A 27,522-nucleotide genomic window follows, 5' to 3' on the forward strand; every position below is an offset into this window, starting at 1 on the left:
GGGATGGCACATCCTTGCTCATAAAACAGCTTCACTGCTTTCAAATATTTGTTGTGAAATCGTTAAATATTTCATTGTTGTATCAAAACTGAAATTATGATATGGAAGTTTCAGTGGATTTCTCATTTTGCATATGCTGGCCACCAATTCACATTTATTTCAACCCATGATGCATGGCCATTAAAATTTTTATCCAAAGTGCAGAATTTTGCCACCAACAAAATCAGTATTTTCTCTATGTTTTTTTCAGGCTGTGTTACAATAATATATTCTAGTGTTATGAACACAGAAGGACTCATTGAGTACTAGAACCAGAGTTATGTGTACAGTGTTATACAAATACTTAATTCACTGAATTAGTCCCCAGCTATCCAACATTTCAATTCCAAGATCCCACTTATGGTACATAAGGCATTACAGCTTGAACCCTTCTCACATTGTTGGTACTTTGGATTTGTAGCCTCTTCCTCATATGCTGCCTAAATTTAATGCAAGATTTCTCTGTTATGATCAACAGTCTAAACACAAGTCTTTTGAGGTAAAGAATATACATTTTTCTCTCCAAGAGAATTTAACTGCAAGGATTCATTGATGTTACAGAATGAGGCCAAGAGTAGAATTTGTCCTTTTGTCTAAGAACTTTTAAAAGCTGGAACTCTCCATGATTTTAATCAAAGAGCAAAAGTATTAACCAAGCTATTGCCTATTTTATTTTTTTTAAGGAACTTGGGCTTTAAGTCTTAGGTGTCTGAAACTACAAAAGCTCCACAGAAATTAAACTACAAATGTAGTGAAAAGAGCTTTCTCTGGTTTTTTGGGTGTTTTTTTTTAAATTTTTCCCTTGCCCCAAAAAAGTGTCTACTGATTAAAAGAGCTTTCTGAACATTTATCTGAACATTATGTGGTTTATAAGGGGAAAATTAGCATAAGACTCCAAGGGGCAGCTTCCACATTCAGTTATATCATTTCATCCCAGTTTAACTCGGAGATTGTACATAACCCATCTGAAACTAAACAGAAGTGAGACTTACACAAGGGGATTCAAAGAATGGGTACAATACACAAAGGATGGAGGACAGGATTTAGGAAATTAATTAATTAAAAATAATAAAAAGCTAAATGAACTTCTTCATTAAGTGAATGAAACTCTGTACTGGGAGATACAAATATGAATGCTGATGCCACACCTCTACATCCTCCTCTCTTTGCACTCTTATGCAAAACCAGAAATTGCTCAGAATCACCTACCCATTCCTTTTTAAAGAGCTGCATTATTATAATTATAACAAAATAATACCGCAGACTTAAATCTATCAGGAAATATAAATAACACTCACTACAGTGCATGACCAACAGGACCATTTTGGGAAGGGACAGGAAGTGAAGAAAAAGAGAAATAGAGGAATTACGTTCTTTGTTTGTCAGAAAATCATTAATTCTGTTCCCAAAAATTATTTTTTAATTACAATTACAGACACAGCAATGCTGACACTTTTCACAACCATTGATATAAAGGTTTTGAAATTTCCCTTTTCTGTAAATTTTCACTTTTCATGAAGACAAGATGACATAAGAGGTTCGTGTTTGGTTGTTCCATAAAGATGAGGGTTTAGACTTAAAATAGAAACCTTGTTTTAGCCTTAACTGATGAAAATCTTATTGCTGCCTCTGGGTTTTTGTAAAGAATTCTTATCTGCCACAAACTAAAAAGTTTAAAATCCAAATGCATCAATCCTTGTTCTCAACAAAAAGGCAGTGGGCAACTGAAAAGTTCCCACAGAATAGCACCCATATATTTTTTAACATTCATGTTTAAACACATAGTGGTGAAAACCATGTCCATATACCAAATAACAACCTTAGAGGCACAGAAACACTCTCTGTTGGGGATCTCTATTGCCACAGCCATTAACAGGCAGCCTGGGGGCATGATTGTGAAAGGAAATAGTTATACTAGCAAGGACTATTGTCTACACTGGTAGGCAGAGAACACAAAAGAAATAAAAAACGTTTTTTTAAGAATTATTGTATAATACCCCTTATTTTTTACTTGTTGTTCCCAATGACAACTAAGCACCACACTGGCCCATCCTGGATAAACCCCACCCCACCAAACTGGGCCCTCAGATCAAAGTGACTTGGGTTCCAAGGACTGACTAAATATTTTCATGTAAAACACAAATGCTTTGATATTAGTAGCCAAATATGTATGTAAACACTTTTAATAGTTAGTTTGTTTTAAAAATACCAGTGCTAAGCAACCTGCCTTATGCCCCCTGTTTCAAAAGTTACCAGAGCCATGGATGCAAACACTTCTTTTTTTTTCTCTCATCCTTTCATTTTTGTGTTCACTCAGGTAATGACAGATACACACCGGGATGATTTGTAATTAAATTAAAATCAGCAACAAAAAGGTGTGTAAAATGCATTTACTCCAAAACAATAAACAAGTGCATGATTAATTGCTTGCAATATGCCTACCTTTGATGTGTGAAAATAAAGATGATGCAGCAGCTGATCACCTCTGAATCAATTCAACATCCACCTGGTAGAAAAGCACATCATTTACTGCTGATTTAGACAGGCTCCATGAAAGATTTGCAAGATCTCTGGTGGAAATTCACCAGAACAGAAAAAAATTATATACATTTAATTCTTCCTCCTCTGTTACCATGACTTAGACCAACTCCCACAGAAAAAAAATCCCCCAGATATCTATAAATCAAGCTATGTGGTAGGGCAAAAACTAGAATACATAACTACACATTCTTAGACACCCTGATAACAGAGATATATAATCACCATTTGCCCAGGATATATCCTTTGTCATAATCTCGTATGTATTCACAGATTATACTCATATAAGCCACAGAGAAATGAAATATAGAAGAGTCCCTTAGTAGTGGCATCTAATTTCATTCGTAGCCATTGTGTTTTGAATCTCTGAGCACTCTGCTCTGTTACACTGTAGCATGATAATCCTTAATAAATACACCAACAGTCTGGGTATACAATGATATGTACCATGATACTAAAGAGGAAGAGATGTGGTAATAACAAATACTATACAATAACAAATACCATTGCTCTTGGGTGCAAAATTCTATTACTCTGCTTGTAAGTTCAAAAGTGTAAGAGAGTTCACCCTACTCACTTTTTTTTTCCGATAACTGTAATATTTCTTGAGGAAACTTGGATAACTGCTGATTTTTTTTTTTGTTTTACTGAAGTAGCACTTCCACTTCAGTGGTGAGTGATGATAATACAGTTTATCTGAAAGCTTACTTAGGGTTCATTCTTTACAGTATTCATCTACAACATGTGGCTGTCAAAGCAATAGTTTACACTGGATTTCAGCAGGGTGGCAAGTCAGAATCTATATCCAATAGATTTAGGAAGATACTTTTTCCCAACCAGATCTTACAGATACATCAAGAATGCCAGAAACTTAGGATTTTGAGATGTGAAGCAATGTAACAGTTCAATTCACTGTCAATTGAATAAGTAGGGTTTTGTAGCAGTGCTAAAATATTTGCACCCACATCTCCCCAATCTCTTTACATCTCACACCCAGGGATAAGTCACCTTTTTTTAAGAGGATGTAGAGAATAAAGAAGAAAGAGGAAGTCAAGTCACTAGCTTCTAATTTTGTTTTCTTTTAGTAGCTGTTGGCTTTTAACAGTTTAATAACAAAAAGATAACTCTACACATATTCATATAATAGGATTTCACCTTCAATCCCGCATAATGTCACATGAATCAGGAATTACCTGTGTTTGTAGCTTTTATCATGATTTCACAAATTCGGGGAAAAAGTGCATTTGTATAAATAGGTCTAATATTTAAAAAAAAAAAAACAAAACAAAACAAAAAACCACCACATTTTGCTAAATATGAAAATACTTAAGAGATGAAGACTAGCAAAAGTAGCAATCCTTTCATTCCTAAGCAGAACCTGAGAAGCTCAGTCAAATGCAGGGAGATAACCTGCACTATGACTACAGGCAACTGGTGTTGCTAATGTCTGCTGAGCTCCTTGGAGATTGGTTGCATTCATTTCCTATCAGATGACCACTCGAGTTTCACAGGCTGCTCTACAGCTCTTTTTTACAATAGGGAGCATTCTGCCCAAGCCCTGGCAAGTTGTCATTGATTGTTTCAAACGTTCTGTATTCAGCTATTCACAGGATGATTCACTGGCTTTTCAAACCGTAAGCCAGCCTAGTGTGTCAAATATGCTTCTGAAGATAAAGGCATTTGTAAATGTAAAGGCATCTGTAAATGCTAAAGGTGCTTAACTGTGTATGCAGCCTTTACAAAGCACAGGCAGCAAGCATGAGACTGTTCCCGGGGAGAAAGAAAATGATTCAGCATCATTTTTCCTCTTGCTGAATTCAGATAGCAAAATAAAGATTTAGTAGACTCCCACATAATGAAGTTAGGAATTTTAAACAATATATCAGCTCTGGCCTACCACTGTTTCTCTGTTTTCTGCACGGCAGAAATGTTAGCACTGTGTCTCCCAAGGAGCTATGATCCCCTTACAGTGTGAAAAGTATATAAATACAGGGGCTGGGAGGCCTCAGTGGGCAAACCAACTGGCAGCAAAACAATAAACACTCTGGCATATATTTACAGACACAAAACCCCAGCTTGCATTTGCATATATTTGCTCAGGAAAAAAAAGAAAAGAACCCAAGGTCTGAGTGAAGGAAAAGAGCAGAGAGATCCTAACATTTCAATACTTAATTACTCCCCTAAACCTTCCCTTCAATCGTGATTCCATTATTGTCTCACTTCTTCCCTGTATTTCCAGATCTCTTTCCCACAACTCTATTCCTTTTAGAAATGGAGAAAGAAAACCATAAAATAATAAAATCGTTAATGGTGGAAAGACCTCTAAGATCACTGAGTCCAACCACTAACCCAGCCCCACCACGTTCACCACTGAACCAAGTCTTACATCCACACACTTTTTGAACACTTCCAGGGATGATGATTCCACACCTTCCACGAGCAGCTCGTTCTGATGCCTGAGCAGCCTTTCAACGAGGAAATTTTTCCTAATATCCAATCTAAACCTCCCGTGGTGCAACTTCAGGCCATTTCTTCTTGTCCTATCACTTGTTACCTGGAAGAACAGACTGACCCCTACCTCACTCTAATCATGGGATCCTCTGTGTTGGAAAAGACATTTAAGACCATCAGGTTCAACTGTTAACCCAGCACTGCCACGTCCACCACTAAACCACGTCCCTCCATTTCACATCTACACCTCTTTTAAATCCACTTTCCTGGAAAGGCTGTTCAAATGCTTCACAATCCTTTCGGTGATTTTTTCCAATATCCAACCTAAACCTCTCCTAAGCACAACTTGAGGCCGTTTCCTCTCATCCTATTGCTGGTTACCTGGGAGAAGTGACTGTCTCCATCTGGCTACAACCTCCATTCAGGTAGCTGGAGAGAGCTATAAGGTCCCCCCAGCTGTTTGTCCCTGTTCTAATCTAACTTCAGTGGTCTAAAATGTTGGTTTTAGGAGCAGAGTCATTCACACTCCTGAGTGGGGATAGTAAGGCAGCTGTAGAGGGAAACTTCTTCCACATTTTTAGCCACCTACTGCAGGAGAGAATGGAAAAATGCATTTTATTATAAAGTGAACCTAGAAAAAAATACCTAAAATAAAATGTTAAATTCAAGTTAACAAATTTGGAAAAAACAAACAAACAAACAAAAAAACCTAAAAAAACCCCAAACCAAAACAAAAAACACTAAAACCCACAAAACAACAACAAAAAAACCCATAGGACATTTTTTTTTCCCCAAAGTAGTTCAACTTAAAAAATTAGTTCATATTCCTTTAGGATTAGTGAAGGTAACGTGAGTGTGTGCTGTGGAAGGTCTCCTAATGAAGAAGGAGCAAGAATATGCCCAAAGCAACTCTCAGTTTAAATAAAACATGGTGTTAGCATGTTAGCTGTTTTTCTCACTGACTTGTGAAGTTGTGTGATGTACTGTAACTCAGAAAGCCACAGTGATCTTTCACAGTTTTATAAATCTCCCTGAATCTTATGTGTGAAATAGCAGATCATACGGAGATGAGGAAAATGAGTGCAACAGGGAAGGGATCAAAAGATATACAATGCATATTTGAAGCTTGGTGGTACCTCTTGTGAAAAAAAAGTTAAAAAAAAATAAAAAGATATGTGGTGGTGGGAGGACATATAAAATATATATAAATATTTAACTTATAACATGTATAAATGCAACCAAAATAGAAATTTCACGAAGTAGAAGAATAAGTTGTAGAACTGTTGTATATCCCAAGAAAAGACAGAAATCCACTTATATAGGAAATCATTAAACAGAAAGATCAAGAAATAGCACAAGCACAAAACACTGCATAGAGAGAATTCAAGGCAAGTAGTAGTTGATGTGTACAAATGATGGGGCACAATGGATTCTGCCCACAGTGAGGAACTTCGTTATACCTACACCTACTTTCCAACTCGAAAAATCAATGCATTCCTGCAGTATGTGACTGGGTTATGCAGAGATCACAATTACTTGCTGAGCCAACTGGGCAATGCCAACGAGACTCCAGTTTGTTTCGACACACCACCCAGCTTCACCACTGAAAAAAAAAAAAAATAGGCACGGAATTTGTCATCATAAAAAAACTTTGGGCAGTGAAAAAATGCACATCGGGGTCGTGTTGGCAGTGTCAGCAGATGGTGTGAAATTGCCACCATATGTGATTCCCAAGCATAAAACAATGCCGAAGGAACAGCTGCCTACTGGAATAATTGCTGGGTGTCAAAACCAGGATGGATGCCTAAAGACTTAATGGAGGATTGGCTGAGCATTGTTTGCAGTGGGTGACCAGGTGTGCTATCAACAAAAAGGAGAAATGCTTGTCCTAGACACAATCAAAGGGCACCTACCACTAGCAAAGAGTATTATCAGAGAAGTTAATATGGTTCTTTGGTCACAGTGGGAGTAGGGCATTCACAGCTGCTTGATATATTAGCAAACAAGCCCTTTGAAGACCATTTGAAGTCTGTATATTCAAAGTGGCTCTAGAATAGTAATCATGCTATAAGTACTGCAGAAAATAATGTAGTCTAGGCACAACAGTGGATTTAGACAGAATGGTACCAGGTAAAACCAGGAGTTGCAGTTCAAAGTTTTAAAAAACTCCATATTTCATTTTTCCATGTTGAAATCAAAGATGATTTGTTTGAATTCAAAGTTGAGAGCAGGGAAGACATTGAAAATGGTCAAGAAAGTGTATATGAGCAGGAGAGAGGCATTGATGGAAACAAAGAGGGATGAGATATATAATAAATTTTTTTTGTTTATAATTTTTTTTTGTTTATAACCTTCTAATGTGGGAAGGAGAGAGAGGTTTTCTCCTATTCAAACTTGTTGTCTTTCCTGGTCAATAAAGTAGAAGACCCTGATGTTCAGTCTCAACACCCCAACTGCATCAAAAGGCAGGTCAGAGTTGCATTGCAGAACCACTGTGTGCCATGAACTAGGCCCAGCCACATGCCTGGGGAAGGGAATTGAATGGACAGCAATGAACCTTCTCCACTAGCTTTAATTTTATATGAACTGGCAAAATTCTGTTGGAAACAACTGCATTGCCAGAGCACCTCTGTCTTTCAGGTTGAAGACAATAGCACAGAACACTCAAGAGTCAATTAACCTACAGCTCACAAAGCAGCTCACATTTTCACAACGTGGTCTCACTTTTTCTTGTTCCTAAACTAAAAAACGCAAACAAAGGACTAATCTCAGTCATATAAAGTGTCTCTGCACACAGGGAAAGATACAAATTCCATCAGAAAATACTTTTATGGATTTGTCATGTGTCCTCTGGGATTTTGCTGCATCATTCGTGCCCATTTTTTCCCCCCTGAATACAGGATTGCATTAGTGACTAGGTAACTTCCAAATGTCTTGGGTTTTAAATTAACAATAGGATGCACATAAGAATAAAGTTTAGTGCTACTTCTGTATAAATATATCTAGACAGGTAGTCATAAACACACAGGAGTCCTTATAAAACTTCAAAGCCTACTCACGACTGAGTTGCTTTTTCCTGTTGTAAGATTCAGAGGCACATCAGTTTAAACATGCTGTTACCATAGTAGGCATTTCTGCAGAAAAAGCTTCAGCATGAATAAGTGCCTAACAAGAATATAATCGAGTCTGCATAAAGAGATCAAACTGCTCCCTGCCATGCTTAATGTAGTCTACATTTTGTTAATGACAGTTTCTCCCAGAAGCATCCAAAATTTCTGAATTTAAACACAATGGCATTGGAAATTTTAAAACTTGAGGAGATTGACATAGTTCTTGCTATAGTAGAAGACCCTGATGTTCAGTCTCAACACCCCAACTGCATCAAAAGGCAGGTCAGAGCTGCATTGCAGAACCACTGTGTGCCATGAACTAGGCCCAGCCACATGCCTGGGGAAGGGAATTGAATGGACAGCAATGAATCTTCTCCACTAGCTTTAATTTTATATGAACTGGCAAAATTTCTATTGAAGTAACTCTGGGAGCTGATTCCTCATTGTTGCTTGTAGAGCACCCATTTTTAAGACTGTGGTTTAAAAGTCTCTGGAGCTGAAAGAGTTTTAAATAGATTAACTGGGTATTTGTGCCTTTCCTACTTCCTAGTAGCTACACTAATTTAGGACTAAATCTTTCTTGTACTGTTTTACTTCACCTTCAACTGTATCATTCATTCTCCTTCATCAGCACTGAGACTTCTCTTGGTAATTACAGGAGCAGAGTCAGTGCCCAAGCAACCATCTGAGTCATAGAAAGACACTTTAATGTCACCTTTATTCACACAAGCTTTTGGTGTGATTCTTACTTCTGACATCGCATCCCAAACTCAGTCTGCTTTATTTTAAAAGTAGTTCTTAGATCTAAAATTTAAAATGAAACTAAGTGGTCCAATCATTTAGTCTGCGGTGAATAAGTTCAGCTTTCACACATCTTGAAAAATATGAGGCTCCTATATTGAAGTTATTTTAAATCTATCCTCAATATGGCTTATAATTATCACGTTTTATGACATATGTATGTGAAGGAATGGTACCATGGTTTCTTAAAACCAAAAGAGAAACTCTATTCATTATAAAGAGATTAATTTGCCTCTGACAGAATTGATAGGACAAATACCTAATAGAAAGGGTCCTTAAAAACTATGTGGGATCACCATGAGATAGAGCATGATGCGTGTGTCTGACAAGAGAATGAAAACAGTAACTATGGACAGTGGGATATTAAAAGTATTTCTAATCTACTTATTCATACTTTTGCGTTCAGTGAGTTTTTGGGGGCCAAAATTTCATTTTTTTTGTATTAAAATACTTACAAGTGAGAAAAACACTCAACTCCCTGAAACCTTATTCACTATTAGACCTCTACCTCCCTTAGAATGGCTTGTCCAAAAGCAAATGTGGGCCTCAGTCTGGTTTCCACTCTATATAAAATCCATTGCAACTGACTCTCACTGTGCCAGTTAAGTAGCCAAGAAGTGAATTAGCATAGAGACAAAGGATGCTTCTGAGCATTAAGTTAGTAACAGATTTTTTGCAGAGTAAATAAGCATATGGTAGATCAGAGTAACAGAGGCTTCAGCGTTGTATCACAGTAGACATCGTGCAACTCAAGGAGATTCCTAACAGACTTAGCAATGAATGAAGACTTATCCTTAGAGAAAATCAAACAGTCAAGATCTCAGTGTTCTTTCAGAAATAAATCATTTGTGCCAATTAAAAACATGAATCAGAAGATACATGTCTTTGTTGTTTCAAAACTAAACATCAAAACATTTTATCTGAGAATGACGAGACAAAATGCTCCACTTCCTAGGGAAAAAAAATAAATCACTTTTTTTAAGCTTGAACATTTCAACAGATTCAGGGTAGATTATTTTCTTTAACCTTTTTTTTTTTTTTTTAGCAATTATTTATCCCCAAATTCTGCTTAATTTTAGCCGTAAGCAGTACAGACACTACTGGTCACTCCAGTATTGGTTGGTGAGGAGTACAAGAACAGGAGCTGTAGCTACAGGAGTTTGTTGAGACACAGTTTATTCCAAACCACAAATCAGTCACAAAGTCAGGGTAGAACTATCCAGATGGTGGTTCCTGTTCTGCCACTATGGGAGCCTCCACCTGCAGGTTTCACAATTTGCCCATAATCCAGTTAGTCCCTGAACAGCCCAGCCCAGTTCCCAAGCTTCTGCCCAGGGACCTGCTTGTTCTGCAGGAACAAGCCCCAAGTGTCATGAAATAAAAAGTATGTCTACATGGAAGTGAAGCTTGTGTTGGAAGGCACAGTGTTGCAGCCCAGATTTACAGGAATGTGTGGACTGAAAGCGGGGAAAATAAAAGCTTTATGATCCAAACTTGTGACTGTGCAGTAGAACAGAGGAAAAGCTAAAAGGCAAATCACAGAAGACGTTATTTGTGTAGCTGCTGTAGCAGCATTGGGAAGGCAACAGGTTCCAACTGAGGTGTCTGTAGCCTGCAGAGATGGAGTGTGCAGCAGTTCTGGCTTTCAGGAGCAAGGGACTGTTCTTGGGGAAGGGAGAGGAAGGAATTGAAGCATACTCTTCAGTCTGTGTCACAGGTCTGACACAGACCTGAAGGCTGCTATCAACAGCAGCAGCCATGCCAACTAAATTTGGAAAGCCTTGCTGAAACGGGACAGTGGCTTGAGTTTTATGCAGAGCCCTAAACTCTGGCAGTCAGTTCTGTATTTGTGGCAACTTGGGCTTTGTGACCTTGGGATCGAGCTGTAAGGTTCACAGAAATATCAGAAGTAGAGAAATATATTACTTCTCAGTATTGCAGATGTTGTTTCCCCGTCAATTGTCACTGAGCTATTGCCTCAGAAAAGCACACTGAAGTGTCAGCACTGTCTGCAAACCTCAGTGAAAACATCAGTCACTCTAATTAGAGAGCATCCAGAAATTGTTTTCCCTTATGTGCTGTTCGCCATCAAAGAATATATTGGGAAAAGACCACAGTCTGTTGTTGGGATGATGCTGTTAAAAAACTGAAACCTGGTTGATATTGACATCTTATGCTTTTGGTAGAAGTTATTATTCCAGATTCATCCACATATTAAATATTTATCCATACAGCTGAAGAAGAAAGAAGAATCTCCGGACAGTATTAACAAGACAACATGGAAGTAAGACCCCATTTAAAAGGAAGCTACTCTTAAAGAGAAGATCCTGCTGAGAATTTCTCTCAGAGGACATAAAGGCCAAGACATCTATAGTAGAAAAAGCCAATATCTGGAATAAGGCTAAACCCTTACCACTCAATGCTTTGCTCTCCATCTCCAGAGTTTTAATACCTGATGACAGCTACACTTGAATTTTGTCTCTTCCTCACTTACACTACTGGAGCCAATACGTGCTTAGTCTTTTCCACCATCTACTGAGTATCTGTTGTCCAAGAAAAGCATGATGATATCTGGGAATGGTAGCATTGAAATTATATTTATAAAAACCAGAAAATCTCCAGTTCTAGTAACAAGATTATATAATACTAACGACCTTAAAAGGCTGATGACCCAAGCTAAAGGGTCAGAATTTTAGAGAAAGCACAACTATAAGATTATCCCATTTGATTAAAGTTTGCAAGTGTCAAAATATAAGGCAAATCTATATCCAACTCAGCAAGCTAAATGTCTTTCAAAGCCCCAAATCAGTGGAACATATGAATGGGATACTGAGATGCTGTTAGCTTTTGTGGATCCACTCGTTGGAAGGATGATTTCTCTACAATGCTTGCTACCTTCACTTCTTCGCTTTTCCAGACTAGGTAAATTATATGATGTAGAACAGATACACACACACTCAGATAAAAAGTGTGAGAGAAGGAGAAAGGTCTTGTTCTCCAGCAGTGCACAAGTAAATTACCAGTGACAAATCCAACAGTGGCAACATCACTTACAACCATCCACAAATCATTGCACATGTATGTTGCTTCATGCAGGGTGAAGAGGGGGGATGATGAAGAGAGACACAAAGAGGTGAAAAGACAAAGTAATATTTTAAGATTTCCTGGCCTCTTAGTTTAGATTTCAGCCTTAGTTATCAGTAGTACTTCTGGATCATAAAATCATATAGTTTAGATATTAATTTCAAACAATTTTGCCTGCTTACCCGGGATTGCAAAGAATAATATAAAGGTACCTCTGCATATCAGTTATTTTCATAGCTTATTATTGTTTATGTTAATTTTGTTTAAAAAATTAGGCTAAGGAACGAATTATAGCCCTCTATTATAGAGTAAAAATGAAATGTAACAATTATTGATGCCAATAGTTTCTTCATTATCCTTTGTTCTTAAGTCATGAAGAATCCTGGGTTAAATTCTCCCAGTAAGACTCCACTAAATTTTTTCTGGTTATATTTGCTTTTCCTTTTTTTTTCCTAGAAATTTTCAGGTAGACAAGGATATTCATGCTGCCTTTTAAGCTGAAAAAAAAATATCTCCAAACATAAAATCATCACTTTTGCAACCTCACAGAACAGGGAAGCAGAGGAACCAAAGAAAGAGACTGAAAGCAAGAACAAGAAGGGAACAGTAACAGTGGGAGAGAGAAGATGAACAAAAGGACAGAAGAATTTACACTCTGCAATGTTTCAAAGGAACACAACAGGAAGGTGAATTCGTCAGTTCCCAACTGATGCTCTTTGTAGGGAAGGGAAGCCACATCTTACTAAACTTAGTGAGGAAAGACATAAGGCAGAAGTAAATTATAAATACATTGCTTTATGAACTTACAAAGTCAGTGAAGATGATCTTGCCAATGAACTAAATAATTAAAAACCAGCCAAATTTTAACATGTGTATATATATTGGCAAGGGTTACTCCAAATTTAAACCTATAGTTTCCAAGAAATATTTTTTTAAATACTAAACTGCTTCTGCAGGTGCTATATTTAGAAAAATGTTAACATTTTCAAGTGATGCAAAATAAAGATTAAAATTTATCTGACCTTCCTACTTGAGAAAATGCAGTACTTTGGAGCTGTATTTCACAGCTTTGCATGTCTATGGGAATTTTGGGACACATACAGCAGTGAGTTGCATGTTCTCCTTCCCCTGTGCATCAGAAATATTACAGCAAGGTTAAGAAACTATAAAAAATATTAAGAGAGATTACCTTGTATGGGGAAAGCAGTGAATAACTTGTATCTCAAAATGTTGATGGGGTTCAGAATGGTTTCTCTTTCCATAAATCTAATGGATCTGAGTCTGCTGACATCTTACTGATAAAAGTCAAGTGGAGATTTTGCCAAGTGGGGATAAGGAAGGGCAAAGGATGCTAATAAGAAAGTACAAAATAATACTGCTGTGATTTAAGCCCAGCTGTGACCAAGCCCCCCACAGCCACTTGCTCACTCTCCCTCATCCTGCCCCTGGTGGGAGGTGATTCTCCTCAGGGTAGAGAATCAGAAAGGCAAAAGTGAGAAAAACTCATGTGTCGACACAAAGACAGTTTAATAGGGAAAGCAAAAGCTGCACACACAAGCAAAGGAAAGCAAGGAATTCTGTCACCACCTTCCCATGGGCAGGCAGGTGTTCTGACAGCCCCAGGAAAGCAAGGCTCCATCAGGTGTAATGATGACTTGGGAAGACAAATGTCACACCCAAACTTCCCCCTCTTCCCTCCTTCGTCCCCCAGCTTCATACAGTGAGGATGATGCCATATGGTCCGGAATATCCCTGTGGTTGGAGGGGGCCAACAGTCCCAGCTGTGTCTCCTCCCACCTTCTTGTGCACCCCCAACCCACTCACTGGTGAGTTGCTAAAAGAAGCACAAAAGGTCTCGGCTCTTTGCAAGCCCTGCTCAGCAATAACAAAAACATCTCTGTGTTACCAACACCCTTTCCAGCACAATCCAAAACACAGCCCCACACCAGCTACTGGGAAGCAAATTAACTCTACCCCAGCCAAAACCAGCACACTCCACTAAGGACACTGTGGTATCTATAACGAGGTACAAAAAGTCATGGGATCTCTGATTAATGAGATAAATTGGCCCTGGCCTGGGTCCACTTGGGAATTTCCAGTGCTTGAGAAGAGGGTTGAAAGAAAATTCATCTTCCATTGCAGTGCAAGTGGGCGACCTGCCTTGTAACCCTGATCACCACACGCTGATCTGTATGCCTAATGGCCATCCCTCTCCAACATCAGGCCTGAAAGAACATTGCAAGTTTCCAATTAATTAGATAGAGCACAAAGTGCAGGTTCATTTGTTGCAGAAGCAGCTTCTTTTGAAGGTGGTCACCTTGATTTCTAAGGTTTTAACCTATGACCAGTATTTGCCTTTACTGTTCACAAAGGATGCTTACGTTATGCAGTTACAGAAGAATTCCACCACTCCAGTCCTATGTGCCATACAGGAGTACAGAATCCAGAAATAATCTCTCAGTACCCAAATTTGACAGGAATCTGCTGAATATTATGTCAGATCTGTCTACCCAAAGTGTTGTCAGGTTACAGGTACACATATTCTTAACATTTCTTCCTTGTCGTGTAAAGTTATCTTTTTGGTGACATAAGGAAATGCTGACATTCTTTTTCAAAATTCATTTCCTATAGCACAGCACTATGAGGTAGCCTGGTCACAGATATAAACTGCTCTGCCTAGATACATAAAACATACAAAAAAAGCTCTGAGGTCAGTGTATAGACTAATCTGGCTCTTCTAGGCCAGGAGACAAGTAGGCTCTCAAACACTCTCCTTTCTTCAGCACTGCTTCTTGACAAGTGTAAGCATTGGTGTGATGGCTACTGTGATTCAGCCCCGGGCATCCAACTCACCTTATTCACTGTATATGCATATGAGCTGCCTGCTCTGGCTTGCTAAATTTATAGTCTGGGCCCTTGTGTTGCTGTGCTTAGTCAAACAATGCCCAAGTTTCTTGTTAGTCTGGATGTAAATAATTTCTTTCCCAGCACGTAAATTGGAATACATTTAGAAGCCATCCACCTTGAATAATGATTTAGTTAAGCAGAAAAGAAAATATCACTATGTAATTGAGTCAGTGAGGTGAATGAAAGTCCCTCTACATGAGCAGAGAATAATAAAACTGTATCCAAAATGAAGTAGAGTGAAGATTTCTGTTCATACACAACAGTACCAATGCATCAGAAATTGAATATTAGAAACCCTTATAATAATTCATAAAAGGATTCTCTGCAGTAATAGGTAGGTTTCCCTATATAATATCTGCTTGTGTGGCATTTCAAGCACATGAGTCTGAAGTGCTGAACCTTGAACCAACCTATGTAGGGCCCCACCCTACTCCCAGGTGTCCAACAATGGAAGCCCCGGGTAGAATATGAGAGAGTGCAAAGGAAAAGTACAGTAGCATGTGGACATATGGACAAGCACATACCAGTATTTTCTCAGAATAGTTCTTCAGCCTCCAGTGATCTATGGATCTGATCCTTAAAGACCAGTTGGTCGAATCACTGTACCAAGCAAATTAGCAAAAGCTACAATTAGGAATAGCTGTTGCAGAGAAAGAGAGAAAGAGAGATCCTTAGAGAGTTTTATTTCTTACCAACATTTTTGAGAGGTACCCAAGAGTCACTGTGGATTCTTCTCTAACAACACCACTCTGACATTCAGCTGTGGTCAGGTGGGATGTTAGGAATTACTAGGAACACACAGAACCAGTAGATGTAACTGTGTTTTATAAACACAGTGTGCACTCACCATTTTGAGTGTCAGATACCAGTTCAGTCAGCCCATCTTCAAAAGAATCTGTTAAAATAAAATAAAAAAAAAATTAAATAGGCATAAGCCTTAAAATATTATAAGAAGTGCTTAATGGTCTCTTAATAATTACTGTAAATATAAATGAATTTTAGCTCTTCAAGGAGACAGCAGATGGAAATGAGACAGAGTTAAAATAGTCAGAGGAAATGTGCACAGCCAAGAGTGATCACCTTATTCTTGTATTGTTTCTTATATTTATGTATAACTTCTCTTTGTTCCTAAGCATCCAGCATTAAATAAAAGTCAGGAAGAAAGCATAGGTGGGCCTTAGGTATAAATGGCATGGCTTTATATTAAAAAAAAAAAAAAAAAAAATTCTGTTTTTCTTCAAAGCAACTTATGAGGCAGTTAGGAATTTCAAAGCAAGTTGTGCACATCTTACATTTAGTTGTATGCTAAATCACACAATGCTGACATGGATATGGATTTTTTTCCTAATATGTTTGTTTCCTTCATGAGACAACTCTGTGAAACAAAATGTAAGCTGAGTTTTCCTGTTGAACTCCAATCACTTTTCAGTCAGCCTGAAGGTCAGGACTGCACAGACCTTCAACTGATGAAGTAGAGAACTGCTGGAGAAATGTGCTTTTGGTCCATTTTTAAGATAAAAGGTGAAATGCAGACAAAAAGCACTCAGTAACATCTTATGCTTCGAAGTTCTTGTAGACATGTGATCTTCTGAGTGATTTCTATTGCTGGGAGATTCAACCAAAGGAAGCCAAATGTTAGGGTATATGAGCAATGGAGTCATAGTGGAAGGCAGTTGGGTAGGTGGTATTTGTTATCTCATGATGAGGGGGGTGATGATTAATAATAAAATAAATAACAAATTAAAGGTATTAAACTGGAACACCCCCCTAGGCGAAGTGAAAACTGGTTGAGAGAGTTGGGGTTGTTCAACCTGGAGAAGTTTGCAGAGAGACCTTATTGCAGCCTTTCAATATACAAAGGAAGTTTATCAGAAAGACAGAGGGAAGTTTTCTACCAACATCTGTAGTGACAGATTTCAATTTAGGAGAACAATTTTAAACTGAGAGAAGGTAGGTATAGATAGGACATAAAGATGATTTTTTTTTTTTATGATGAGGGTGGTAAGACACTGCAACAGGTTGCCCAGAGAAGCTGCAGATGATCCATCATTTGTTGGATGAAGGTTTAAGCAACTTGATTCAGTGACAGATGTCCCCATCTATGGCAGGAGGTGAGATTAGATGATCTTTAAAGGTCCCTTCCAACCCAAACCATTCTATGGTTTCTGTGATTCTGAAGTAATATCAGCACGCACAAATATTCAGTAATTCACAGTTGCCTGGGTACTTGTACAAAATTGTCACTGAAAGAGAAAAAAAACAACCCTGCAAGACAATCACTACCTTCACCAGTAGTTACATACCAGGAGACCTTGTTTCCTAGGCAGTCTTTGTGCGTGGGGAAATCTAATGACAGCTCCTGTTAAAATAACTAGTCAGCAAAATACCAGCTTTGTACAGCTCTGTGAATCAGGATGGGAGTGCTGAAGATCTTAATTTAAACATTGTTTTTCTTTTGATTACAGAGAAACAATGATGAAATTAAAAGTAATAGGCGTTTTATCCTGTCTGATGACAAACAAGGGAGAAAAATAGCATCTTTGTTTTCAACGTTATCTAGTGTGGGGAAGTAAAATGGAAATGGAACAGATGCCTTCATTGTACTGTAGGTCCTTTTTTAAACAGCTACTTCTATAATTTTGTAAAAAGAACATGACAATCCAGCTTTCTGAATTAGGAAAAAAAAAAAAAAGAAAAAGCAGGTTTACTTAAGTGATTTGCCACTGTGTAATTTTATTTGTGATAGCAGCTTTAGGATGCTGCATTATAAACAAAGCACCAGTAGCAAAGAGCAGTTACTTTGAATCCCTTAGGATTTTCAATTAAATCTGACAAAATCCCACAGTAAATGAATTTGATCCAAAGGAACAAAGTGAGGTTATCAAAAAATATGATACCTCAAGAGACAGAGTGGCACATGATTCGTCTCAGTACCAATTTTAGTCACATGCACAACCAGGTACATAAGTCAGGCCACCATCAGGGTCCCATGGAACAGCAAGAGATGGATGTAAGAGGCCTCAGATTGCCATTCAGACTTCAGATGTTTCAAATCAAGACACGCTTTCATTATCTTAGGAAAGAAAATAAGTCCACCTGTTTTTAGGGCTGTAACACACACATTTGAGTCCCTCACTCCCTGTATAGTCAGTGAAGAAAATTTCAGAAGGTAATTTAGTACAAGTGGTTGAGTGTGACTGTCCTCTCCCCACTCATTGTGGAAGAGGAGACAAGTACTGAGGATCAGAAGAGCTCAGTGAGCTCAGTCTCTCAAGACTGAGGGACAGCTGTGCAATGAGACATCCATTTTAAAGACTACAAAGCACCTGCACCACCATACCCAATTCAGTGTCAGTATAATAACAGCTTATGATACCTTGACACACCTTTTAAAATTTCAGTGAAGTTCACAAGTTCACAGCTCTAATTTGTCATAGAAGGGCAGTAAAAGTCAACTGCACTGGCAGAGAACATGCCCCTTTCACTAATTGGGGTTTTTTTGCATAAAATTTCCAGAAGACCCCAAGCACCCACACTGCTGTAGAGGACAGCCTTTCCTTGCTCAGTCCCCACCAACCTGATGCAACAGGTAAACCCACACCCCTGAATTAGGCAACTCTGCTCAGATGACACGAATTTGACCAGTGTTCTAGATGTGTCATGAAAGATGTGTGCATGTGCAGAAAACCAGTATATAAAAAAAAAAATAAATAAAAACAACTATTGCAGTACAGTAAAATACATTTTTCAGAATAAAGCAGCATCCAGAGTACAGCCTGGCAAATTTTTCTAATAGCTATCTAGAAAATTACCCTGTCACAGTCTACTCCCTCTGTGCCACTCCAACAGCAGGAAGACCTGGATACCTAACAGAAATATTCCTGGCATGGAAAAGCTAGCACCAGCTGACAGAAAGGACATACACATACATAAGTCCAACATACAAGCTTTGCCAGGGGGCAAACAGGGCCTAATCAGAGCATGCTGCTCTCCAATAACTCTTGGCTGTGGAGCATTCCCCTTGGTTCCACCACAGTTAAGCACAATTTAGAGAAGTGATTGAGCTGTTATAACTTATCCAGGAACCTTCATCCAGGGATTATGGGAAAAAAAAAAAAGAAATTCTTCCCATACCTACCTTTTCCTGGAAAAGGGATAAGGCAGGGGTGATGTAAAAATCACTGTTTGGAATCACAGCCAGGTTAAGGAATTGGTAAGTAAAAGGATTTTGCTTCTGAGAAATTTTTGGACCTTCCAAAGACATGCAATGAGAATGGATTGGTTATGCTGGAAAGATGAGAAAAAAAAAATAAATATAGAAATCTTGAGATGAATTAGATACTTGAATTTGATTCACCTTTAATTAAATGATTACAATCATTTATTTAAAAACAGGAATGTTTTCACTCACACATCCCAGTGCCCAGGAACTTACATGTTTCTCAAGTTACACATGCAAATTCCCACATCTCACAGTGATACTGTTCCTCATAAATTCAAATAGATTATTATCCTCAGCTGATACATCAGAACAAGAATCGCAAACCGTATCAGACAAGTGTAAAAATTCACAGAGATTAACGAATTTAAGATTCAAAACAAGCAGTGTACCTTTGAATAAAATGAATTTGCAGTTTTCTCTATAAAGATGGGTTAATTTATTAGGCATATGTATGAGCTGATACATTTCCTGAAAAACTTACTGCCATTTCTAACTGACAGAACCTTTCCCTTTTAATCAGCTCTTCCCCACTCATATTGAATCGAGGTTGCTCCTTAACAAGGGTGTGATACCTAATGTCACAGCATACTGGTCCATGAACATTCTTTGTTCTGGTTAGGCCTGCTGGATACATAATTCAAATTCTTTTCTAATTTTATAGAAGCAGGTGGTTACTGTAGAGTAAGGTACTTTTCTGTTTCTCTGAAGCTTGCTCCCAGAGCTTGGTAATAAATATCCAGAAGCCAGCAGTAGGCATTTCCATGCTCCAACTTTATTGCAACTTTTTGGTTTTGACACAATGCTTTATCCTAATGGGCTTTTATCCCCCGCATGCATTTTAATTAAACAATAAATAACCATCAGCAGAACATGGATAATTGCTGTAGGTACGTTAGAAATTAATATCTCATGCTATAACTGTCTCCAAGTCAATGAAAACATCCCTTATAAAAGCGTGCCTTATTGGAGATTTCAACTGCTCATTTAATCAGTGGCAATGCAACTAGTAGAGAGAATCTCTGTGTGTAAGGAACTGAAGTCACAAAGAGGTTAAAGACTTCAGGGTACATGAAAATTTACCCTTCTTTTTTAATACAAAGACTTCTGGGCTTCTTTATGTGTTACAGTCCTTTCAGAGAGAACGTTGCTGCTTCAAATCCATTTACTATTGCTGAAGGAAACATAAAATCATCCACTATTCTTCTTACCACACGGCAGAAGCATAAAGGCAAAACATCTCCCACCCCCAACCTCTTCAGAGTAAGAGAAATGTACTGATTTTGCAACTTGTGGATCATTTTAACTTTACCCAACAATACAGAAAGTAGTGTTTTGGAGTCTGTCTGTTTGGGGCTTTTTGGTCTTCACAATTCAACACAACATTCTTTGGCATCACTACAGTTACTTATAGTATCTTTCCTCTTTTAATAAAAAAATATGATCCCCATTTAATTCATCTCTTAGCTCTTTTACTCAGAATTGCCTAAATCTAAAAACCTTTTTCTCCCTTTCTGCCCTTCCTTTTCCTGACTAGGGAGAATGCAGCTGATACTAACCTGTGGTTTTATTTCCTCTCCAAATATCCTCAGCATTTGACACTGCTAACCCAGCTCCCCCTGGACCCTGGCATAAAGTGTTCTGAGGCAAGTCTTTAGTAAGTCCCTCACCTTTTGGAGGGCAGCACCTTACCATGCTGTCTCAGAAGGCATTTTTGGCTCCATGAAAATGTGGGTCAGAGTTCTTCACTGCTTAGGAAATGTTTCCAGCCAAGTTCATTCAATATAGGGGGATAAAATGCACATGAGACACATGGGTGACAAGAAAATTCTACAGTCTGTGTAAGCTATTCCACTGGGAACAGACCTGGTCTTTGAAAATATAATGGAGGTGAACATCATGATCCATGTCAAAGGCTTTAAATTCATCTTTACGTAAAGATCCCAAGATCCCACTAATACTCCCCTAGTAGCAAGAGACAGGACCCTTCCTTGACAGTGTTCTTCAAGCATTTTCAGCCTGGGTGAGTAACACAAATATGTGCCTTAAAACACAGCCTTAAAGCCTTCCTGTGTTTGGAAAGGATCTTATTTGGGGAAATTGATTCTCAATATGGATGTAGAATATAATTCAACTTCCCTCTGACACCAGTAGAATTTAATTTCAAATGAAAGACAACTATGTAGGACTTCCAGGAAGCATACAACTTCAGGAAACAAGCAAAAAAAAAACCCCAAACCCACAAACAAACTAACATTACGTAGTCAAAACTCCAAATTTTCTTGGACTAATAGGTTCAATGGAAAATTTGCAACTAAATTAAGACTAAGGATGGCAAGTTTTCTACAGAATGTCTCATTTATCCTTCTCTGCACAATCTGGTTCCCTTCAGTGCAATATCTTCACCACAAATAGAAGCAAAGACATCTTAGTTCACCTTCAGCTATTAAATTCAGCTTTCACAGTCCCTGGTACCCATCCATCCCGTTGAAATCACTACTCAAGTCTTAGGTTAAAATGTCTAAAAACTCTTTCTTTATTATTTTTTTGGTCCTTTTCCTTTCAACAACCTCAACCAGAATAGAAATAGTGACACTATATTTCATGTAGTGGAAATTAGGCAATGCATTGAGAGCATATTTCTGAGCAGGTGATAATGGATTCCCACCATAGCTCTCAAAATTAGTCATCAAGTCACAATCTGAGGTCAAATAAAGAGCTTTTCAAAGAAAATGAGCATGAACTGGCAATTAATACATTTAGACTGGAAATCTGAGGGTTTCCAATTATAAGAATAGCGAGAATTTGAAGAGATTTCCTGAGTGATAATAGTGAAGTCAACAACGTACCCATTGCTGAGGGGAACCTTGATTTTTGTAATCAGATTTGCCACAGGAGCAAGAACTGATTTCCTGGATTTGGTGATCCAGAGGATTGCTTTCAATGTGTATTTTTCTAAAAGCTGATTTATTTATTAAGATTCTAGGTATCTTCCCAAAATATCCCAGTAAGGGTGAGGAGATGGGAAGGCAGATGAATCCCACTTTAAAATATGTGGAAAAAGAAATGACTTAGGGATATTTATGAGCCTTTTTTAGATGGCATTTTTGACTGCTGCATAAAGTTTTATAGGGAAAGAGAACCCATGCTTTTCCAAAACCAGAAAACACTGCTTAATATTTTTTAATGAAAGATTAGATTTCCAAATTCTTATGCAGAATTAATTATAGCCCCTTATTATTTATAGAATATAATTTCTAAAATCAACATGAGCCTAATGTTGAACACCAAATGGTATTTTTGTAAAGTAGTCCAACTACGCTGCCAGTAACCAGTTGCATGTCTTTTAATTAGTTCTCATAATCAATTTTAATTAAAATGAATAATTCAAATATTACGCATTACAATCTCAAACATTAATCTTCTCAAGAAAGGTAAAGAAACTTAAAAGGCTACGATTTAAAACATAGTCTCCAAATTTGAGTTTATAAGCTTGTGGGTGTAAGACAAAGAACCCACAGTCTGGTTTGCCCTCTTATGTCACCTTTTCCTGTGCAGAAGTTGCTTGGACAAGCAAAAGTCCCAGCAGGGAGACTGGAGAAAACTAAGTGCTCAGAAATTCATCTTCAGGTTTCTATAACCATAACACCAGACACACACAATAATCAAAGATTAGACAAAAGCCACTTTGAAAACTTGTTTTAAGCAAATATTTTATATTATTGCACCATCCAGAAGGCCTGGAGTCGCTGTGTGTTACGGAAAAAAAAAGCTTCAAATAAGATTTCAATTAACAAGAATTAGAGGACTGTAATTTAATAAAAGTCTAACAGGGAAAAAAAAGCCAAAAAACCCCACCTAAAACCAATTTATCCTGGAAAATGAGATAATGAGAGCAGTTCACCTATAAGTAGCAGAGGTACTGTGTGAAGTTACAGTCACAATGCATAATAATCCTACATATTAAAAGACCGTCATATTTGTTCCCTGATAATAAAATATAGGAAGTGGGAGAAGAATTTCTTTGTGTTTCTTTCAATGAAGATCTCATATTTTAGGGTTTCAAATAAACTGTGATTGCATTCAACAACACAGTATTCCTAAATCTATTTAGAACAGTTCAAAATATATTTTACCCGTAGCTTTTCTTCTATTTTTCTGTTACAATGATTTCCGTCACTCGGGTCATTTCTATGGCACACAAGAGGTGCAAGGGTAAACACAGATAAACTTAGAAAAATGAAAGTATCAGATTGATCTTCAACTCCCCTAAACTGGTGAACTTGTATTGACTCAGTGAGATGACTGTCAGCTCTGCTCCAGAGAAGCTGCTCACCCTAATCTTTCCCAGATTCAGAGATGAAGACGCTGCATTTCAGACACTTAAGTAGCCATATTCCCTTTGACCCCAAATGCTTTCACCTCGTGGCAATCTCCAGCCTGATGTAATAGCTAAAGAAGTTTCTGCAAGCAGAAATGTGTATTATTGACATGCTGGTCTTGCCTCAAGTTGTGAAGTAAGTCCTTTCTGTGCTAGCCTCGCACAGGCTCAGAAGTGGAAAACTTCCTTCACAAAAGGAGAGTAAAAGAGCTTAAAGTATTTAGCAAAATAAAATGAAGAGCCAGAAGGCCTACAGCTGCTGTCCATAAATACCAAGGAAGAAAATGAGTTGTTTCACCCTGGCAACACCGGCATTGAAACAAATACGTGTGAACCTGCCGAGAATAGATTCGGGCTGGATATTGAAAGAAGGCTTCAGACCATCAGGGAAGCAAGACTCTAAAACTACTTGCTATTAGAAACAGGGGGAAAAATGATAATTTTCAAGTTTTGGCAAACTTATGATTAAAATATGACATGCCAGATGTGGGACTGACAGCCCAAGATATCCTTGGCTATCCTGTATCCTGTAGCCCTACGAGGAAAGAAAAAATATATTACTCATTCCTACTTTCCAAACTGAATCAATTCTACCTCGGGCAGAAAATTACAGATAACCCTTTTAAGAGTGAGTAATACTTGGTTCATGCTACTCCAGCTGTTTAGCACAGCTGGCTGCTGTCTTCTCACCTCTTTTACTGTGACCACCCTCAGCTTGTTCTGTGTAGCTCTCAAACCCCGGTGTGTAAAAGAGGGATGACAAAATTTCCCTAACTTAAGGGGATTAGGAAATGCAATACCTAGACAGGGCGAAAGCCAAAGCAATTTATCATTTAAAGTTTATAAATGTAACTCTGTTACCACTGCAGCTATTTTTGTATGCTAGGGGGACAGAATATTGTTAATAAGAAAAAAATGAGTCAAATGTATAGCAAATATTAATTAATTGAATAGCAAACAATGAGCATTCCTTTTTGGCTGATGAATACTCTTGTTTGCCCAAGAAAATTAATATCACTGTAAGCACCAGTATTGCTTCAAATTCAGAAAAAGATTGTTCATATTCTCATTTAAAAAAAAATTAAAAGACCTACTTATGCATAATTCTAATGAGTAATTAAATTTTGAAATTGTGTTCACAAGTATTTACCAATTATTCAAACAAACTACAACCTAAACACAATGCTTCATTAAAAAGAGCACTAAGACAGCAAATTCAAGGGCTAAAATATAACAAAACCACCAAACATAGATTGCTTATGTAATTTTATTTGTAACCCCTTGACCATAGTCAAGTTTGGCAATGTGATAGCATATTCTGACATCTACACAACTTTTGTCATATATATACAGGGAATGAATGATATTCAGGGAATAGTATTTTTGTTAGGTTTATTTTTTTCTGTTTCTTTAATTATTTTTTTTATTTTTCTTTTTTTTTCCTTTTTCTTTTTTTTTTTTTTTTTAAATTTCTCTGTTAGGCACGGTGTGGCCTAATTCCTTATATACCCCATTTTGTTGAAGCATGGTTTCAACAGCATTTTATATCTCTATATAGAATATTTTATCACCTTAAAGGGCTTCTCTTACTATTTTCTAAAAATCTACAGTATGTCTTTGAAGTGAGGAAGCTCTCTGTGAATATTTCACAGATGGGAAACTGAGTCATATATAAATATAACATTTAGGAAATCTAATTTGGGGTGTTAGCTCGATGACAAGATATATATTTTTCATATCAGAGAAGCTCCTATATTAGAACAAAATTCTAAGTTGTCAGCGTTTCCAGCAACTAGGATTCAGGATGGGTTTCTTTCCACTTAAGTACGTCTGAGCTAGAGAGGATTACATGAGAGGAAACAAGCACTTAGAGGTCAAATATCTCATCCAAAGGTAAAGAATCAAGGGAGACACAACTCTGGTTTGAAAAGTTCCTAGTTCTCTCCATTGGCAACAAAGGGAGTCAAAATACCAGAACTCACATGCAAACATTAGGTGGACAAGCCCAGCCCAGAATTCCCATGTTTTTAACCCTTGACAGTAAGCATCTGAGAATTTCTATTAAACAGTGAAGCAAGAATGGTAAAGGGAGTTGTTCTCATGAATCTTTGTTCTGTCTTCACTTAGACAGTGGCACCAGCCATTAAAAAGAACTGGTGAACTCAGAAGTCGTATTAATGTCCTTTGTCAGTCAGCAATTTAAACTGCTCTTGTTCAGTGGGAAATGAAAGAAAAGTTAAACACTTCTCCAAAAGCACAGATTTGCCCAGTGAGTTACTAAGCCCTCTTATCTGCATGGTGCAACTGGTGGGACAGCCAGTTCAGTGAGAGAAAGCTTGCTCTTACATCTCCTGAAAGCTCTGATATGCCTTGTTCTCCTTTTTTTTTTTTGCCATATCACAGATGAAATCATGCAAACCTCAGCTGCCAAACCTGTTCAGAACTCAAACAGAACGCACACACCCCCTGAGACTGTGATTTGTTTCCAGTGAAAACCTTGTGGGGATGGTGGGGAAGTAAAGGACAATACAAACCTTTGCTGGTTATAAAGCAGAAAAGCAATGTTCCATAAAAACCTTCAGCAACATCCACCTGCCACTGGGAATTTTACAAGCCAAGTAGATGATTGTTGCATTGGCTGTAAGTGAAGCCCAGACCTCCCATATGGCAGTGCTAATTCAACCAACAAATGAGCAGTGCAGCAGGGAAAGGTCCTCTACCCCCCCTAGAAGCACTACCAGAAAAGACCTGTCTTTTCACCCAAGGTATTCTGCTTGCAGGATTGGATGTCCTATGATTTATATTTTGAGTTTGTGTTCCAAATGTACTCAAACACCAACAAAAAAGTTTGAAAGCTTTACAACACAGGGGTCCATACAAATAGATAACAGAGTATTTTTCCTCCAGAGCATTCAAACTTAAACAAGGAGGTCAAACATACAACAGTGGAAAATCCAACATGAAGAGAAGCTTTTAGGTAGGCACCTTCAATAATTTGCTAATTTATATAGCTATATATAAATTGCTTGTTTATGCAAAGCAGTTCTTTGATTCTTTTGATTTTTAGACAATTATAAAGCCAGTGACTCTGCTAAGTACAACCCTCTCTTTACAGACATAATGAAAAATAAAGTTCCTTTTTCTGCAAGATAGCAGAAATTGACTGAAGCTGTGCAGTGTAACACCAGGTAGGGCCAGCTCAGAAGGGTGAGGTGAGAAGGGCTTGATAGTTGCAGAGAGATTAAAGGATTTTTGGGAGGGCTCTGAATGTTTCAGCCGTTTACTCAGTCAGAACTGATCCCATTCCTCTATTCTGCTCACAGCTGATTTTAGGTTTTATAGCCTCTCCTGTCACACAGTTTAGCAGCAGTGCATTCTGCTTTCCACAGTGCCTAATGTGTCACTCTTCCTTGCATCTGCATTCTAATTTAATTCCGGTGAATAACCTCTCCTCTTCCCCCGACCCTGTCTTTCTCACGTCTTCACCAATCATTGCTTTTAAGGATGCTCAGCTATCAAGGGGAAATTAAAAAAGAAGCAGCAGTCCTTTGTACAACCAAGCTTCTCTTCATCCTTCCCACCCGCTCTGTTTCCTCAGGGGTACAGCATTATTGGGCATCACTTGATGGAGGAAGCTGGTGGCCTCTTATTCTCACACTGGGGGGGAGAGAGCTCAATCACATGCCATTGGCATAAATGTTTAATACTCATGCAAGCAGAACTGTCTCATGGTAGCTTGCTAATTATCCACCGTAACAGGCTTTGGATCAGATGCCCTTAGATTATTCTCCTTATTGGCTACGCTTTAAAAAATAATTACTCGTCATATTTTCACAAAAATCCAGTAGTGTGTTTTCGCAGCAAAGGCTCCACTAGCAATGGGGAGGACACTAAAAATAGAATAGAAGAGGCCAGTGGTTTCTTTGATTCATTGGCACTGACTCCAGTTCTACAGTGTGTGACCAAAGTTTTTGCAGAGAGCAGAAACCCAC

The 27,522-nt window shown here is 38.0% G+C and overlaps 1 long non-coding RNA gene across 2 annotated transcripts in view; it reads right to left on the reverse strand.

Annotated features, from left to right (window-relative positions):
- Window positions 1-2,481: 2,481 nt before the first annotated feature.
- The window catches only part of LOC127467780 (uncharacterized), a 75,500-nt gene continuing 50,459 nt past the window's right edge, over window positions 2,482-27,522 (reverse strand). For both annotated transcript variants that reach the window (XR_007903292.1, XR_007903293.1), the window contains exons 3-6: window positions 19,069-19,217; window positions 15,778-15,825; window positions 6,499-6,631; window positions 2,482-2,545 (exon numbers count right to left, since the gene is read on the reverse strand). This is a non-coding gene — a long non-coding RNA (uncharacterized LOC127467780). The remainder of the gene's footprint in view (window positions 2,546-6,498; window positions 6,632-15,777; window positions 15,826-19,068; window positions 19,218-27,522) is intronic.

The sequence above is a fragment of the Manacus candei genome, unplaced genomic scaffold (genome assembly GCF_025592945.1).
Source record: "Manacus candei isolate 608988 ecotype Guabito, Panama unplaced genomic scaffold, ASM2559294v1 h1tg000014l, whole genome shotgun sequence".
Classification (NCBI taxonomy): Eukaryota; Metazoa; Chordata; class Aves; order Passeriformes; family Pipridae; genus Manacus; species Manacus candei.